Source organism: Ambystoma mexicanum, chromosome 3p (genome assembly GCF_040938575.1).
Source record: "Ambystoma mexicanum isolate Mex_15411 chromosome 3p, UKY_AmexF1_1, whole genome shotgun sequence".
In the NCBI taxonomy this organism is placed as follows: Eukaryota; Metazoa; Chordata; class Amphibia; order Caudata; family Ambystomatidae; genus Ambystoma; species Ambystoma mexicanum.
Window position 1 is genome coordinate 801,122,343 of NC_090925.1, and position 14,909 is coordinate 801,137,251.

Sequence of the window (14,909 nt, forward strand, 5' to 3'; positions counted from 1 at the left end):
CAAGGGAGGGAGAGCCCAACCGAGCAGAACATTGAATGTGAAGTAGAATACTAAAAAATAATATCGATACTACATTCACATTGTGGCTGTAGACACACACACACAGCGACACGTAAGCACTAGGGGGACACAGAGATGGGGGCTGAAACACCCTTATCACATATTTGTAAAAGTCTTCCAGGGCACGCAGAGCGGATTAAGAAATATCACGACCAATGGGTAACCGAGTTGAAAGGAGAGGGGCTACCCCAGATATGGCCAGAGGGAGGATCATTTGACAAAAGCGTTCTAGATACGGTGATGACATGCATTTTCTTGAAGTACCGAGGGAAACAGCTGCAGAATAGGAGGGAAATATTAGATCTCTGGCGGTTATTTGAAGAGGTACCACCGCCTAAAGCGCCAGCACCAAATCCCGATCTCCCATCTACTACAGACAATCCACTGGTGTTACAGAAAGATATCAAAGAATTGCCAGGTGTAGCGCCGCCAGTAGAGGTAATAAGTTTATATCCGATATTAAAGAAACCTGTACCCGCGGAAGGATACAGTGATCCAATGTACGTACCTCCCCCGACAACCTCTACACCCCACCGGCCCACTGCACCCCCACCATATGAAAGTACAAGGGAGCGAGGCCAGGCTTGTACACAAAGGGTGGACATAGAGAAACTCACAGATGATCTAGAATCAAGACTGTCGATAGCAAAAGATGAGCTCTCGAGGATAAAAAACATATGCGAACGAACAGCACTAGATACAACTAGAGCTGGACGTACGTCTAGAGCATCGGATGAAAGCAGAAGGCCCGAAGAGGGGTGGAAAAAGGGCGAGATCCTGTTTAGGATTGAGGAAGAACCAACGCGAATAATAGAAGTAGGGACCCGAGAGGAAGATGGTGGTAACGAAGAAAGGCTTGGGGGATTAAGAGAGGAATTACTATGTGATATTAGAGAGGAGCTAGACGAAAGCGACAGGTTGAGTATGGCAATAGGAGGGGGAAGCGAGGGGGAGGAAGGTGCATGTTCTATGCGAACCCTACATGATGAGTGGGCGGGGCGACTGAGGAACAGAGTGGGGAAGATGGCATCACTGGGAACATCAGCAGCCAAAACGGGTCCGGATGCAACAACGAAAGGGAAGCTACAGCTCCCGTTGATACATAGGGGAGGAGGGAGGCCTAACTATATCCCATGGGCACAGATGGATAAAGCTAATTTATTAAAGCTATTGCCCCGGTTATCAGGAGGGGCAAGTAAGTGGATATACGCCTTCGAAAAACATACAGCTGGGGTACCCCTAGCTGTAGGAGATGTGAAAAGTCTGCTCGTATCAGCGGTGGGCGACCAGGCTGAAAGAGTATGGGTTAAAGCCGGTTTCCCGGGAGTAACCTTAGACTGTGACCGCCATGATGGGGCCTCCTTTAACACGGTGCGGGCTAGGGTGTGGGACGCCTTACGCGAAACATTTCCAGACACACCTGACTTACAGTCCGTGATGCAGTGTGCAATGAATGACGGGGAGGAGGCTATGGATTACATATTTCGGGTCCAAGAGATGTGGAGAGCGGAAACGGGCACGCCCTGGTATCAATCGACATCTTTATTTTACTTCATTATAAAAAGGGGGCTCCCAAAGGAAGTGCAGAAGGCGCTTGACAAAATAGCAGGTATAGAAGCAAAGGGATGGCCGGAAATTCAGAGCATAATAGTACACCATTGTAAACGAATCAAGGAAAGGGAGAAGGAGGTGGCGCAGAAAAGATTGGCAGACGAGGCGAAGTTGGTGCAGACAAAGTTAGTGAAGGTTGCAGCAGCAGTAGCCGCGCTCCCACACAGCAGGGAGGGAGAAGATGAGGAGGAGGGGCTGATAGCAATACAAGGAAGGGTGGCAACTAATTGGGCGGGAACAGGACAGCGGCAGTGGAACGAGCAGGAGCAGGGTGGAGGTCCGCAGTGGCAAGAGTGGACCCCTCGAGGGGGACGAGGTGGGTACAGGAGCCGAAGAGGAGGTGGACCACAGGGGTACGGGGGAATGGGAGGAAGTGGATGGCAGGGTCCCAGGGGCCCTCAGGGGAGTTGCTGGAACTGTGGACGATGGGGGCATTACTCCAGGGAGTGCAGAAGTAGACAAAACAACGGGTTCCAGGAGGCGGAACAGTATGGCCATCCCCACCCGGGAAGCCCATATGGCCTTCCGATGGGACAACAGCAACTGAGAGACCCAAGCCAGGGTAACACGGGCCAGCAACAGGGACCCCATTATAGAACACAGAACCACCCACAAAACATGCCTAACAACGACAGCATGCAATATACACCAGGCAACCCTTTCGCGGCAGCAGCTAACGGGGCCCCCGCACCAGCACCTTACAACGGCATGTCAGTGGTCTCAGGTAACGTATTCAATGAAGGGGGGGCGATGAGACACCCCGCATAGGACAGCCCACAGAGAACACTTGCGTGTCCAGTTCTATCTACCACCCACAGTGCAGCAGAGGAACCATTGGTAGGGGCGCAGATAGGAGACAGGCAATTTATATTCATGGTTGATTCGGGAGCGGAGAAATCATGTGTCAGGGAGGGCCGGTTCCCGTTATCTAACAGGAAGTTAGAGACGCAGGGGTTCTCTGGGGCTGTAATTGAAGTTCCTTACACAGAAGTTTTGGATGTAACCATAGGGGGCAAGACTGTAAAAGCACCCTTACTGTATTATGAACAGTCCCCGATAAATTTGCTGGGGAGGGACCTTATGAGTAAACTTAACATGACCATATCATTTACGGAAGGAGGAATAGTGTGTTCTACACCCGGGATATGCCCCTTGCGTGCAATGTTGGTAGTGCAAGCCTACACAACCACACAGGAAATACGAGGGCTGCCACAAAAGGAAGAGATGTTCACATTGGAGGATATGCAAAATCACGACTGCACAACCCACACAGGAGAAGGAGGGGAGGGCGCAGTTGTGTGTGAAAACGCTCTCAGCGAGGGGGAAGTGTACTTTGTGGATGGATCCGCATCAATTGATATGGATACGGGAGAAAAGCATGTTGGCATGGCGGTAGTGAGATTAGAGGAAGGTGAATTTGAAACACTAGTACAGTACCGCCTCCCGTAACATTACTCTGCACAGGCAGCAGAACTGATTGCGCTCATAGAAGCACTACATGCAGCAAAAGGATGTGCAGTAACAATATATACAGACTCAGCTTACATGACGACAACAGTGCATGGAGGTCTAGCAAGATGGGGCCGTAGGGGATTCAGAAGGGCAGACGGAACGCCAGTGCAGCATGCAGAATTGTTAAAAGAATTAATAGAGGCCCTACAAAACCCTACTGCTGTAGCAATAGTGAAGTGCCAGGCCCATACATCCAATACAGACGTTGTGTCTTTAGGGAACGCGGCAGCGGACGCTGCCGCCAAAGAGGCTTCCTATTTTCAGAAATACGACACAGGTGAGTTCATGATGAAGAACACAACAACCGAAGAACTGTCAGAAGGGTACAACATGATGTCCTTATCACAAATTCTAGAATTGCAGGAAGGAGCTAGTGCAGAAGAAAAACTAACGTGGACGAAACGGGGATGCAGCCAATCAGGAACAGACCTATTATGGCGGCAAAATAACTCAGGGAAAGTGGTAATGCCACTACAGTTACTAGAAGTAGCATTTCAACAGCTACACTTCCCCGCACACAACACTAAACAGCACATCGCAGCAGAAATACAGGAAGAATGGTTTGTGCCCTGTCTCCAGGAGCATGTGTCTAGATTGGCAATGGAATGTACAACATGCCAAATATACAACTCAGGAATGACATTACGCACACTTCGGGGAACAATTCCCAAACCCATTGGCCCCTTCAGAGAACTGCATATAGACTATGCAGACATGGGGGAAAGGTGTAATGGCGCACGGTACATGATCGTGGTTGTGTGCCCGTTTTCAAGGTGGGTGGAAGCAGGACCCTGTGCGCGACCTGATGCCAAAAGCGCCGCCAAGTTCCTAGTAAGGGAAGTGTTCCCGCGCTGGGGAATTTGTGACGTGATTCGCTCAGATAACGGCTCTCACTTTGTGAATGAACTCTTCAAGGAAGTTACCACGTTATTGGGTATAAAACATAAATTGTGTTCGATTTATCATCCTCAAAGTAATGGCGTAGTGGAAAAGATGAACGGCCTGTTAAAGGGCAGGTTATCAAAACTATGCTTCTCATTAAAGAAAAATTGGATTTACTGTCTACCCCTGGCACTATTTGAGTTGAGAAATCAACCAAGTAAAGACCACCATTTGTCCCCACACGAGATCGTGACTGGGAGACGAATGAACACAGCACACTCTCCACTGCGTGAACACTCAGATGCTCACAGGAGCGCCGCAATATTGGGAGATGAGTTCACAGACTACCTAAGAAAATTAACAAGGGCAGCGCGCGCAATATCGAAGCAACTCTCCCCACCCTTCACTAGAGAAGAGGGAAATGTAACAGGATCTGTCATGGAACCAGAGCAACAGCTACAGCTGATGCCAGGTGACTCAATTTATGTTAGAAGCTTTGTGCGTCGGTGGAACGCACCACGATTCCATGGCCCCTACGAAGTAATTTTTTGCACACCCACGGCAGTGAAGGTGAAAGGATTGAGGTACTGGGTGCATTTGACCGACGTACGAAAAGCATACAGCAATGTACAAGAGGAGATAGATGAGGAGGCACAGACAACAGCAAACGATGCAAATGAGTAGGATGGCTAAATAACGACTTGTGTGTGTGTGTGTGTGTCAGCACTGGACTTCAATGGAATAATGACTGACAAGGATATTACAAAAAAAAAATAAAAAAAATAAAAAAAGTTGCGTGTGTGTGCTTTCTTTTTTTTTTATCTTGTTGAGTGGTATGTAATTAATGAAATAATAATATTATAACATGTATATACCCTTGTCTGTGAATACCCCTCCCTCACATCCCCATCCGCTTCCATTCCCCGTCAAATGTATTGGCACAGATGGTGCCAGCAAAACGTTTACATGCATGCACTTAATGCACTTCTCAAACAGGAGCTTCCATGGCATCTAACGGGCAACCTGCAACGGATAGAATTAGTAGAATGAGAGAATTAGTATATGAGAGATGTAGATATTCGTATGAGTGTGGATTATCAATATGCATTACAGTGTTTTTTATGATAATGTTCGGCTTGGTTACATATTGGTTTATAGCGTTCATCTCTATCGAGATGTACGAGGGGGGAGGGAGTAACAACACCACTGGACCAATTAACAGTACCACCGGGCCCAATGCAACTGCAGGGGTCAATACCAAGGAAGGTGATTTTTTGATATGGGACGGAACTAAACTTGTGTGGGGGTATCATACCACACCATCCAGTGTTGTGACCTCACAAAGAGAAAAGCCACAGGGTGGAATGCAGAGCAACACAGTGTCTCCACCAGGGGTATCCACTTACAATGCCCACAGTCTCAATGACCGAAACCCGTCTGCCATATCATGGTTATATAACACCCCCACCAGCCAGTTTGCCCCCACCCCAGAAAACAATCTACCAGATAACGTCAGGAAAAGAAAACGATAAGCTACTAGAAATGCACGAAATATTATACGATGAATGGGTCAAGGGGGGGCGGGAAAGAGAAAGGGGGGTCTAGTTGGTCCACTGCCCAGGGGGGTGGGAAGTACATGAGCAACAAGAACAACAGACGAAAGAGAGAAGCAGGGAGGAGAAAGTACGATGAGTACTATGGGCTAGGTCTAGATGAGATGGAAGACCCACGACACCCCCATCAAACAAATAAATGGTATGCAGACATGAGTGCCACAGCTAAACAGACAACAAACGAGAGCTGTTATGTCTGTTCCCTCATCCCCCATGCATCAGGTACACCCAAAGTGTTGTTACCTAAAGAGTTGCCTATTGTGGATGCCCAATGTCTCCTTCATCTCACGCTGTGCAGGATTAAGAACACCTTCCAGGCACACGAAGTGACTTTTCAAATGCTGCAGAACGAGAAAACGTGTTACCCAAAAACGGCAGGAGTAGTATGTTTGAAAGAACCATTTTTTGTGATAGAAGGGACACTTTTTTCTGACAACAAGCAGAAGGATGAAGAAGTACTGTGCAAAGCGGAAGCACTAAGAGGTGTGGCGCCGGATAAATTACAGTGGATAGTGGAAACATGTACACCAGTATGGAGAGAACACATTTCAAAGCTAACTTGGGTAACTGCCATTGAAAAGCCGTTCAAACTACAGAGCGAAATGGACTATAAACTGTGCTTTAAAAGGAGAAGGGAGAACCCCCATGGGAACAAACAAGAACTGCAACAAGACTCTCGCCATCCCAGACCTAAGGAAAGGGACAGCGGCCCTGATGGACACGTACTGGGTGTGCGGCAAACAGGCATACCTACACCTCCCCCAGTCATGGAGTGGCAGCTGCTCAATGGCCACTCTGCACTCAGCCCTGATGGTGATACCAGAAAGCCACGTCGATGGGACACGGGAACGCATGCAGAGTGTGGCTCAACCAACTGCAAAGACACAAATATATGTCCTGTCTTCTGGAAACAAGGAAGAAGTGCTGACCCGTAACAGGCGAGCATCAAATTACATATCAAAGGCATCATCAGAACTATTGGCTCAGATCCCAGACAAATATCGATTATTTAGCTCAGCAGAAACATTTTTTGCCTCACTCGTCTCAAGTGTCCAAGCACGGGCAAACGCAAAATGGCTCCAGATAACACGCTGGGAATTAATTCAGCTGGCGAACGACACTGAAGAAGGATTCAATATCATCAGAGTTGAACTAAGAGCCTTACGACTAATGACCATGCAAAACAGGTATGTTCTAGACCTGTTGACGGCGATGGACGGTGGTGTTTGCCGAAAAATAGGAAGTGCCTGCTGCACTTTCGTACCTTCTGAAGACGCAGAGAATGGCTCCCTGTCCCATGTGATTGAAGCAGTCCACAACCTAGGAGAAAAAATGAAAATGGAAGGTGGAGCAGAAGCGAGTACCTGGTTCGACAACATCTTCTCCTGGGTTCCCTCATGGCTTGGAACAACCGTGAAATTTTTAATACCAGCTGTTGTGTTCCTCCTTCTACTTTTTTGCCTGTGCCAGGTGGGTCTTCGAGTCTGTGCTAACGCAGTACCAAATGGTGCAATGATGATGGTGACAATGGGCAACTCACACGGTACAATAAAAACAATGCAAGAAGCACAAGTACAAACAGGGATAGATAATTCGCCAAGGTACCAACTGGTGCCCATATACCACGATAAAGATATTGTAGATAAGTTGTGGCACACCACCATCAAAGAGCCCCGTATACTAGAATGGTATGAGGAAGTTTGGGTAGATCTAGAAGCAGATGGTGGGTGCATATATCTAACGTGTACCCCAGACGAATATGCCCGGAGAGGTGAGAGCTTAAGAGCGGTATGCAGAGCATGGATGCCCATCAAAGGAACTCCGGCATGGGATGAGGCGGTGATGGACGAGGCAGAATGTAGGAGGATAGAAGAATTAAAGAATTCGTTACTTTAGTAACGAAAGGGGGGAAATGTAGGGGAGGACTGGTCCAAGACGACCCCCCTCGCCTACGCTTTCTCCCCAGGTGAGGACTATGGCTCCTTCGGGCGTCCCCTCATGCCACCCGGGCCCAGGTGGTGGAGGATTCACCCACTGGAGACATTGCCCGCACGTATTAATTGCCCACACGTATTAAAACGTAGCTAGGCCTAGAAACCATTTTTGTCTGGTAAAGATGGTGTGAGCTCAGCGCACTGTAGCGCGGCCCCCACCCTTGGAGGGCTTCAGTCATCCTTGTTGCCGCAGCACCCTGGCAGATCCGCTGCGAGCACGTTCCCACGAACAAGACGGACATGAGCTAGTGTAATACACTAACATTGTAACAGTTCACCTCCCGCAGTGTATCATCGCTCCCAGCATGACCCGGCCAGCAGGCCTAGGCAAATGAAAAGAACAGTAAAATGGTCATTATATGCCAGACAATCTTTGTATATTAATGTTGAGACTACTTGCAAAGGATGCTTTTCTCTCATAAAATCCCTTATATTACAAAAGCCTGTAAGATGTATACTTACAAGAGATCATGCCCCCATGATATAAGCGATGGTGAGCATATACCATTGCAGTTGGGTACTAATAATAACGGCACGCACCAGGAATCTGGCTGTTACGTGCATGACTGGAAAACTTACACCCCATGGGCTCGTACCATAACTGAACTAATGCTGCTAGAGGACACAAGAAAACGAATGTAACCATACAAAGAGCCTGTGTGAAGAATGCATGGGAAGGCGCAAGTCATGTGTGCATATCCAGGCCGCACATGTGCCACCACCGTCACGAACAGTGGCGGGTTACTTTCTATGTTCTCCTCCAATCCTAATTCTACCTCACTTACTGCAAATATATATGCATATAACTAAATACTGTACTTGTTAAAACATAACGTATGAATAAGGTGTTCAGACTGGGTATAATCGAGACACATCCAGCAAAGCTTAAATGCATGTTTTGTATTGCGCTGAATAAGTATTATAGAGTGTTCAAATGTTTGTGATGTTTTTACCTAAATCGGCAACACACGAGGGAGATACCTTTGTGAAATACGTGCAAGGCCATTCCCCCTCCCACCCTGCGAAGGCTGCCAAGGCATGAGAACAGAGGCCGCGCCGCACTGCTCTACCTCCCCCAACCAGACTGGAGCCGCTTCAAAGATTTGTAACCCCCTCTGTAGCACCCAAGGCCACCACCCGCCACCTGCATTATTTACAACACAGCAGTAAACCTCTGCCTGAACACACGCGCCCCCTCGTAAACCTCTCAACCCACCGGACCATCGCAGACTTATGGCCCTGTGCAATCAAGACACCCAACACTTTGACAACACACAGCGGAACATCCATAACAACTTCTAACAAGGCAGAAAGACATGTACCGCCCGTCCCAGGCCCTGAAGCTTAGCCCCTCGACCTATGGCCCCGGTCAACAGGACACTGGTAACCATGCCCTGACGTATTGCCTCCAGTCCCCTCACAAGGTGCATTCCTCCTGTGTTGCATTAACCTGTTGTATAACCTATCGAAAGATTTACTAAAGAAGATAATACCAGAATGTTTGAATGACTGCGGTGTGCCCGGCTTAGGGCTAACAAGTCAGGAAAAGACATTCATCTCTGCCACTGGCCGCGATGGCCCCACAACACCGCCTGGATGAACTCTGCCACCCTGCCAGGCCCAGCCCAACCCACGAGGCTGCCCAGTGACGTCTTCCAGCCAAAGCCAACCACATCACAGCAGCACCTATAGTTAGTCATCGCCACCCAATCCCCATGAACTTGTGCCCCCTATAGTGTGTAGGTTCTTATGACGTTTTTTGTAAATATATACGCCTGTCTTTGCTATTGTCAGACACAGCGCTCTCGGAGTTTGCAGAGTTCTTTGCATGCCCAATTCTGATTGATAAACTCCCATTTACGCTCACCCGCACTCTGTCTTAGCCTTATTCCCATTTTGGGAGAGTCCTTCATTGTCTCTCATTGCGGGGAGGATCGTGCTGTTTGGGGACGCTTGCCTTCAGCGTCCGGGAGGGATTGGAGGCAGAAGAACCTAGGAAGGGAGAAAGCTAAAGTTATAATGACTCTTGCCGCAATGCTGTTAATAGCCCAGAGATGGAAGGGTCCAGGGATCCCTATGATTCAAGACTGGTTCCGAAAGATGTGGGAGATAGTGGCCTTGGAATGTGCGACTTACGCCATGGACAATAAGATCCAGCGCTTTGCGGCAAATTGGGGGAATTACTGAACGTTCTCAAAGAAGATTTTAAGGTGATGTGGTGCCCACAGCGATTGAGACTGTTGGATTTGCACTGACTGTAGAATTTTAGCCCGTGTGGACGGTGGTTGAAGGGGTCAAGCTCGTTGCGGGTGGGGAAGGGGTGGGGTGGGGGAGGGGGGAAGGGAATGTTTACTTGTTGTTCTGTGAAAATCACTAAAAAGAGTTTTCAAAAAAAAAAGGCAGAAATGTCCATCGCACATGGCCTTCAGGGGCCTGTGTAGAACTTTTCTATGTAATTCAACCCACAGGACAGGATCTCAAGTAGTCCAATTTCTGGACTGAAATAATAAACCTCATATCAGATTGCATTCTGGTACTTGTAGGCCTGTTTATATAACCTTCAAAGGAATGCAAAATGAAATGCATAAATATGGCAGCTCCCTGTAAAAGTGGATTAGAGAGTGCTTCTTCTGCCTATTTTAAAGAAACAAGAGTGTGAAAAAAAGCATGTGACAAAAAGTCGCCATTGGTCTCACTGCATTACTGGTGGTCAAATATTCACATTTCAGAGTTATTTTGTATGCAGATTACCGTTGTGCAGCAGGAAACATTTACATCTGTCCATGCAAGGGTTCACCCCATAGCGCCAGTTACATATGCATGTAACCCTCCAGAGATCTTTGCACTGCCTGCGTTTTTGAATTCTGGCCTTTTTGCCCACCATCCTTGCCCTGCCGATGAAAGGAGTACCCTTTTGCTGTTCTAAACAATGAAATAAAGATATACAATCAAAGCTCAAACTCTGATCTTGTCAGCGGGGCCGAGCAAAAGCAAACAAACAGTCTCATCAAATATATTCCCCTTGGTTTACGGGGGAACTTCACCATAGGCAGCTTCACCCTGTTGAGAAATCCCAGCTGCACTACTTCAGCCAACTCAGTACGAGAAAGGACTCCTGCCAGGACGAAGAACAATTTGCATGGGGATAAAACTTCAATGGAACCATAAAAATAAGTGTAATTAGTTCCATATGTTCCTGCCCCAAATCCTAACAAATGAAGTTCTCCGAACTGCAGAAAACAGTACCAAGTTTCAAACCTGTCCAATTAAAACCAACAAAGAAGAAAGGTTGCGGCTGAAAGTGCCCATAACAGCAGCAACTTCCAATATACGCTTTCAACTCTAACTGAGAAATGTTTCTGCCGTTTAGACGTTTTTTGGGACAGAACAGAGTAAAACTATGTTTACCCTTTCAGTTGCGGGACAGGGGAATCAGGAACACAGCAAATCGAATGCAATACACACACTCGATCCAACCGAGACAGGTGTCTAGACGTTGGAAAAAAATCTGGGCTAGGAAATCGTAAGACAAAATATTCCCATTTACCCGTTCTTGTCCAGAATGCACTCTGAACTATGCAAACTACAGTTTGAACACCAGCTAAACGCTATGTATAAAGTTTTAAGGAACATTTTCTAAAATGTCAACAGAAGCATCGGGTCGTACCCACCTTCTTTCTGAGTAGTTCTGTGTCACGAACTTAGCAGCACACCAGGACACTTCTGACCCGCACTCAGCACACCAGGGTACCTCTTCTCAACGTCCTACCCAGCAGCAGCATGGTGGTCCAGTGGCACGTTGCTACGGTCTCCCATCAACAAAAGGAGCTCCGTTCTTTCAGTTGCAGCGTTTGTGGCGGCTCTGGCGACGTTGGCAATGGCGGTTGCTGTATAGATTGAGGAATACAGACACACACCACGACAACTCATGTGATGCAGACCCGCTCACGTGATCAAGTAGCAACAACGGGATAAAAGAACACTGGTTATTCTATGCTGCGCTTCTCAGCTGTGTTTGTTCCCGGCTAGTGGCGTTCCTCGATTCCGAATATGACTTAATTGGATTCTGACCTTGTTTCGCTTTCCGGACCTTCTCTTGCATTACCCCCTGGCTATGACAATAATTTGCTGCCTGATCACATGGACTGCTTCAACTTGGCAACAACTACTCAGACTGCCTCATTCCTAATGTTTTGGTCATGGTGCGCTTCAGTTTGTTGTCCCGGACTTTCCGACCTCGGATTCTGCACCCGGATTGCTTTTGGATCTTCCCTTCTTGTATTACGCTTGGCCCTGACCAATTCTTCATTGGGGCCCTTCTCAGTCAAGCTCTGGACTACAATGTCAATCATTCAAGTACCTGGAAGGACCTTGCAGCTGCTGGTCTTTCCTGCAATACCTTGCAGCTGCTGGTCCTTCCTTACTTACCACATTGCACAATCTTGGGGGGGAAACAAGCAGGGATCCTGTTTCACCTCCTCCCTTACATCACCTCCCCAGCTGACCTACTGGTAGGTGCCCTGTTTCTGTACATATCTTAGTGCTGGTTCTAGTGTTGTACGACATTGGGTTTACTACTGTGATTACCTGTTTCCATTGCAGCTACCTGGGGTTCCGGTGCTCTTGTTCCAGCCACCTGTTGCCCCAATAACTGGTCTGCGAGTGGTTTTCATTTACCTCTCTGACTGGTGCTTGCGGACGTAGGTATACGTAGTCTACGCAGAGTTGTATTCCTGACATTCTGCTCACAAGCGAGTCAGGAGGCAATGCAGTCTTTTTTTGTGCACGGGTCTGGGTAGAAAGCAATTGGAGTGTCGGGGTGGGAAACGGGGAATGCTCAAAGGCAGCCGTCTTTTTCCTCCGTGGTGTGTTGTTCCGGGTTACAAAGGCAGGTGGCCACCGGGAAAGGCGCCCTTTTATGCCCCCACCCCAAGTGGCGCGAAAGTTCAGAGAGTACTATGCAAATGCCAGTCAGCAGCTGCCGCTACTGTGCTGCGGCTACTCTCCCCACAGCAATCGCGCCCCACACCCAGGGAAATTTTGCCCTCAAGGGACGGGGCAATTTCACCCCCTGGGGCAATTGCAGTCACCCATGCCTGATATTAAGTCACTTAAACCAGAGCAGGGTCTGTATAGTAGCTGCACAGCAGTTACTGCGTCTGCGAGCTTGCCTGAACTGTACCTTAGATGAGCTTCGGAGCAGCTACCGAGTCTACAATACCAACCACAGGCTGCCCTGTGTAATTTCAAAACCAGATGTTTAGAAATTCACGTACTTACAACGTTTAATTTAAACATGTGAAAAGTACAATACAACGAAGTACAGCTTCAACGTGCATTTCCAGAGGTTGCAAAAGGGCTTCTCTTAACAATATACCAAAGGGGTGAGAACGTCTAAGTCAATGGATGCTAAAAGAAATGCATATAAAACCATAGCTCTCAACCATTTGTGACGCAAAGGCGGGTGAAATCCCCCTGTTTTGTATTTGGCGGGTGAGACGCCCATTGGAATGAATGGGTGTGCAGGAGGCTTGGCGGGTGAGTCGGCCCTTTACAAGGCGACACCCGCCGAATGCGTGTGAGTTGAGAGCTATGTATACAACTCACTACAAGAGGGATCACATGCACCCACCTGATTCTGCCTGGATTCAGGATATGACTTTTCGTCGAGTTCCCATTTGAGAAACGGACCATAGCAGCGCTACTTGCACGTCATCACGTGCTCTGCATCACGTGCTCTGACTGCAACGTTTACTTCATCATCTTTTTTGCACGAGCGGGAAAGCAAGGCAATTACGCGTGGCGCAAGCGGGGCCGGAAGGCAAGGCGTTGCAGAACTCAGCGGGAGAGATTCCTCCGTTACAAAGCTTATTTCGTATGGTAGCGACTAGTTCCATAATTGCCAACATTCTTTGACCAAAAAGATGTAGGATTTTTTCAAGTTTCATAAATAATACTTAGCATAGCAATGACATCACATGCAATTACACAATATACATTGTTGGCACCACTGGAGAATTTTAAAATGAGCAATCCGTCAAACAGCACAACAAGGAAAGCTGCTGAAAGGATTAAAATGTATAATTTTGAATGGTAAGTTACTACCGAATTCAAATACCTAACTTCACAGAAAATAATCACACAGAGCTGGTAGGTAACATTTACCACTGTTCTGTAGCAGCATCCCGGCAGTAGCGCAGGTTGAAGACTGAAAAACACGGAGACTGATACCCTCCTCAGTCTGATAGGCAGATGCTGTGTGAGTGGTATGCTCTGCCAGAGCTGGTAGGTAACATTTGCCACTGCTCTGTAGCAGCAGCCCGGGCAGTAGTGCAGGTTGAACACTGAAAAACATGCAGACTGATACCCTCTTCAGTCTGATAGGCAGATGCTGCATACATGCCAACATTCTGTGACCAAAAATCTGTAGGAATTTTAAAGTTTCAAAAATAGTCAGGCGAGGAGGTAATGATAGGAATTGGGCGCGTCAGCAGCCCATTGTCATTGAATGAGCCCTCCGCCGCGGGTGCATTCAACAACAATGAGGCGCCTGCCACGCCTTCTGCCATCACGCCAGCTCGGGGGAGCCCTTGAAATACTCGCCGGAGTTGACGTGATGGGGGCTAATGGCGCCTTTTGTGAAAGGCACTCGCGGCGGAGGGTCACCCTTAGCCCACCGCCGTGGGCGCCTTTTACATCAAAGGCCTGCATGCTGCGCCTTCTCCCGCTACGCCAGCTCGGGGAAGTCCTTTAAAGACTCCCCCGAGCTGGCGTGGTGGGGGGCTAATGGCGCCTTTGGCCAAATGCACCCGCGGTGGAGGGGCGCTTTTAGCCCACCGCCGTGGGTGCCTTTGACATTAAAACCCTGCATGCTGCGCCTTCTCCCGCTACGCCAGCTCGGGGAAGTCCTTGAAAGACTCCCCCGAGTTGGCGTGGTGGGGGGCTAATGGCGCCTTTTGCCAAAGGCACCCGCGGCAGAGGGGCGCTTTTAGCCCACCGCCGTGGGTGCCTTTGACATTAACAGCCTGCATGCCGCGCCTTCTCCCGCTACGCCAGCTCGGGGAAGTCCTTGAAAGACTCCCCCGAGCTGGCGTGGTGGGGGGCTAATGGCGCCTTTGGCCAAAGGCACCCGCGGCAGAGGGGTGCTTTAGCCCACCGCCGTGGGTGCCTTTGACATTAAAAGCCTGCATGCCGCGCATTCTCCCGGTACGCCAGCTTGGGGGAGCCCTTGAAAGAC

General features: G+C 48.5%; 1 protein-coding gene across 1 annotated transcript in view; it reads right to left on the minus strand.

The window, feature by feature from the left end:
• The window catches only part of GSS (glutathione synthetase), a 912,719-nt gene extending 899,303 nt beyond the window's left edge, over nucleotides 1–13,416 (minus strand). Inside the window, exon 1 of the mRNA XM_069651814.1 lies at nucleotides 13,305–13,416. The gene's annotated coding sequence lies outside the window, so the exon portion shown is untranslated. The remainder of the gene's footprint in view (nucleotides 1–13,304) is intronic.
• Between the last annotated feature and the right edge of the window lie 1,493 nt (nucleotides 13,417–14,909).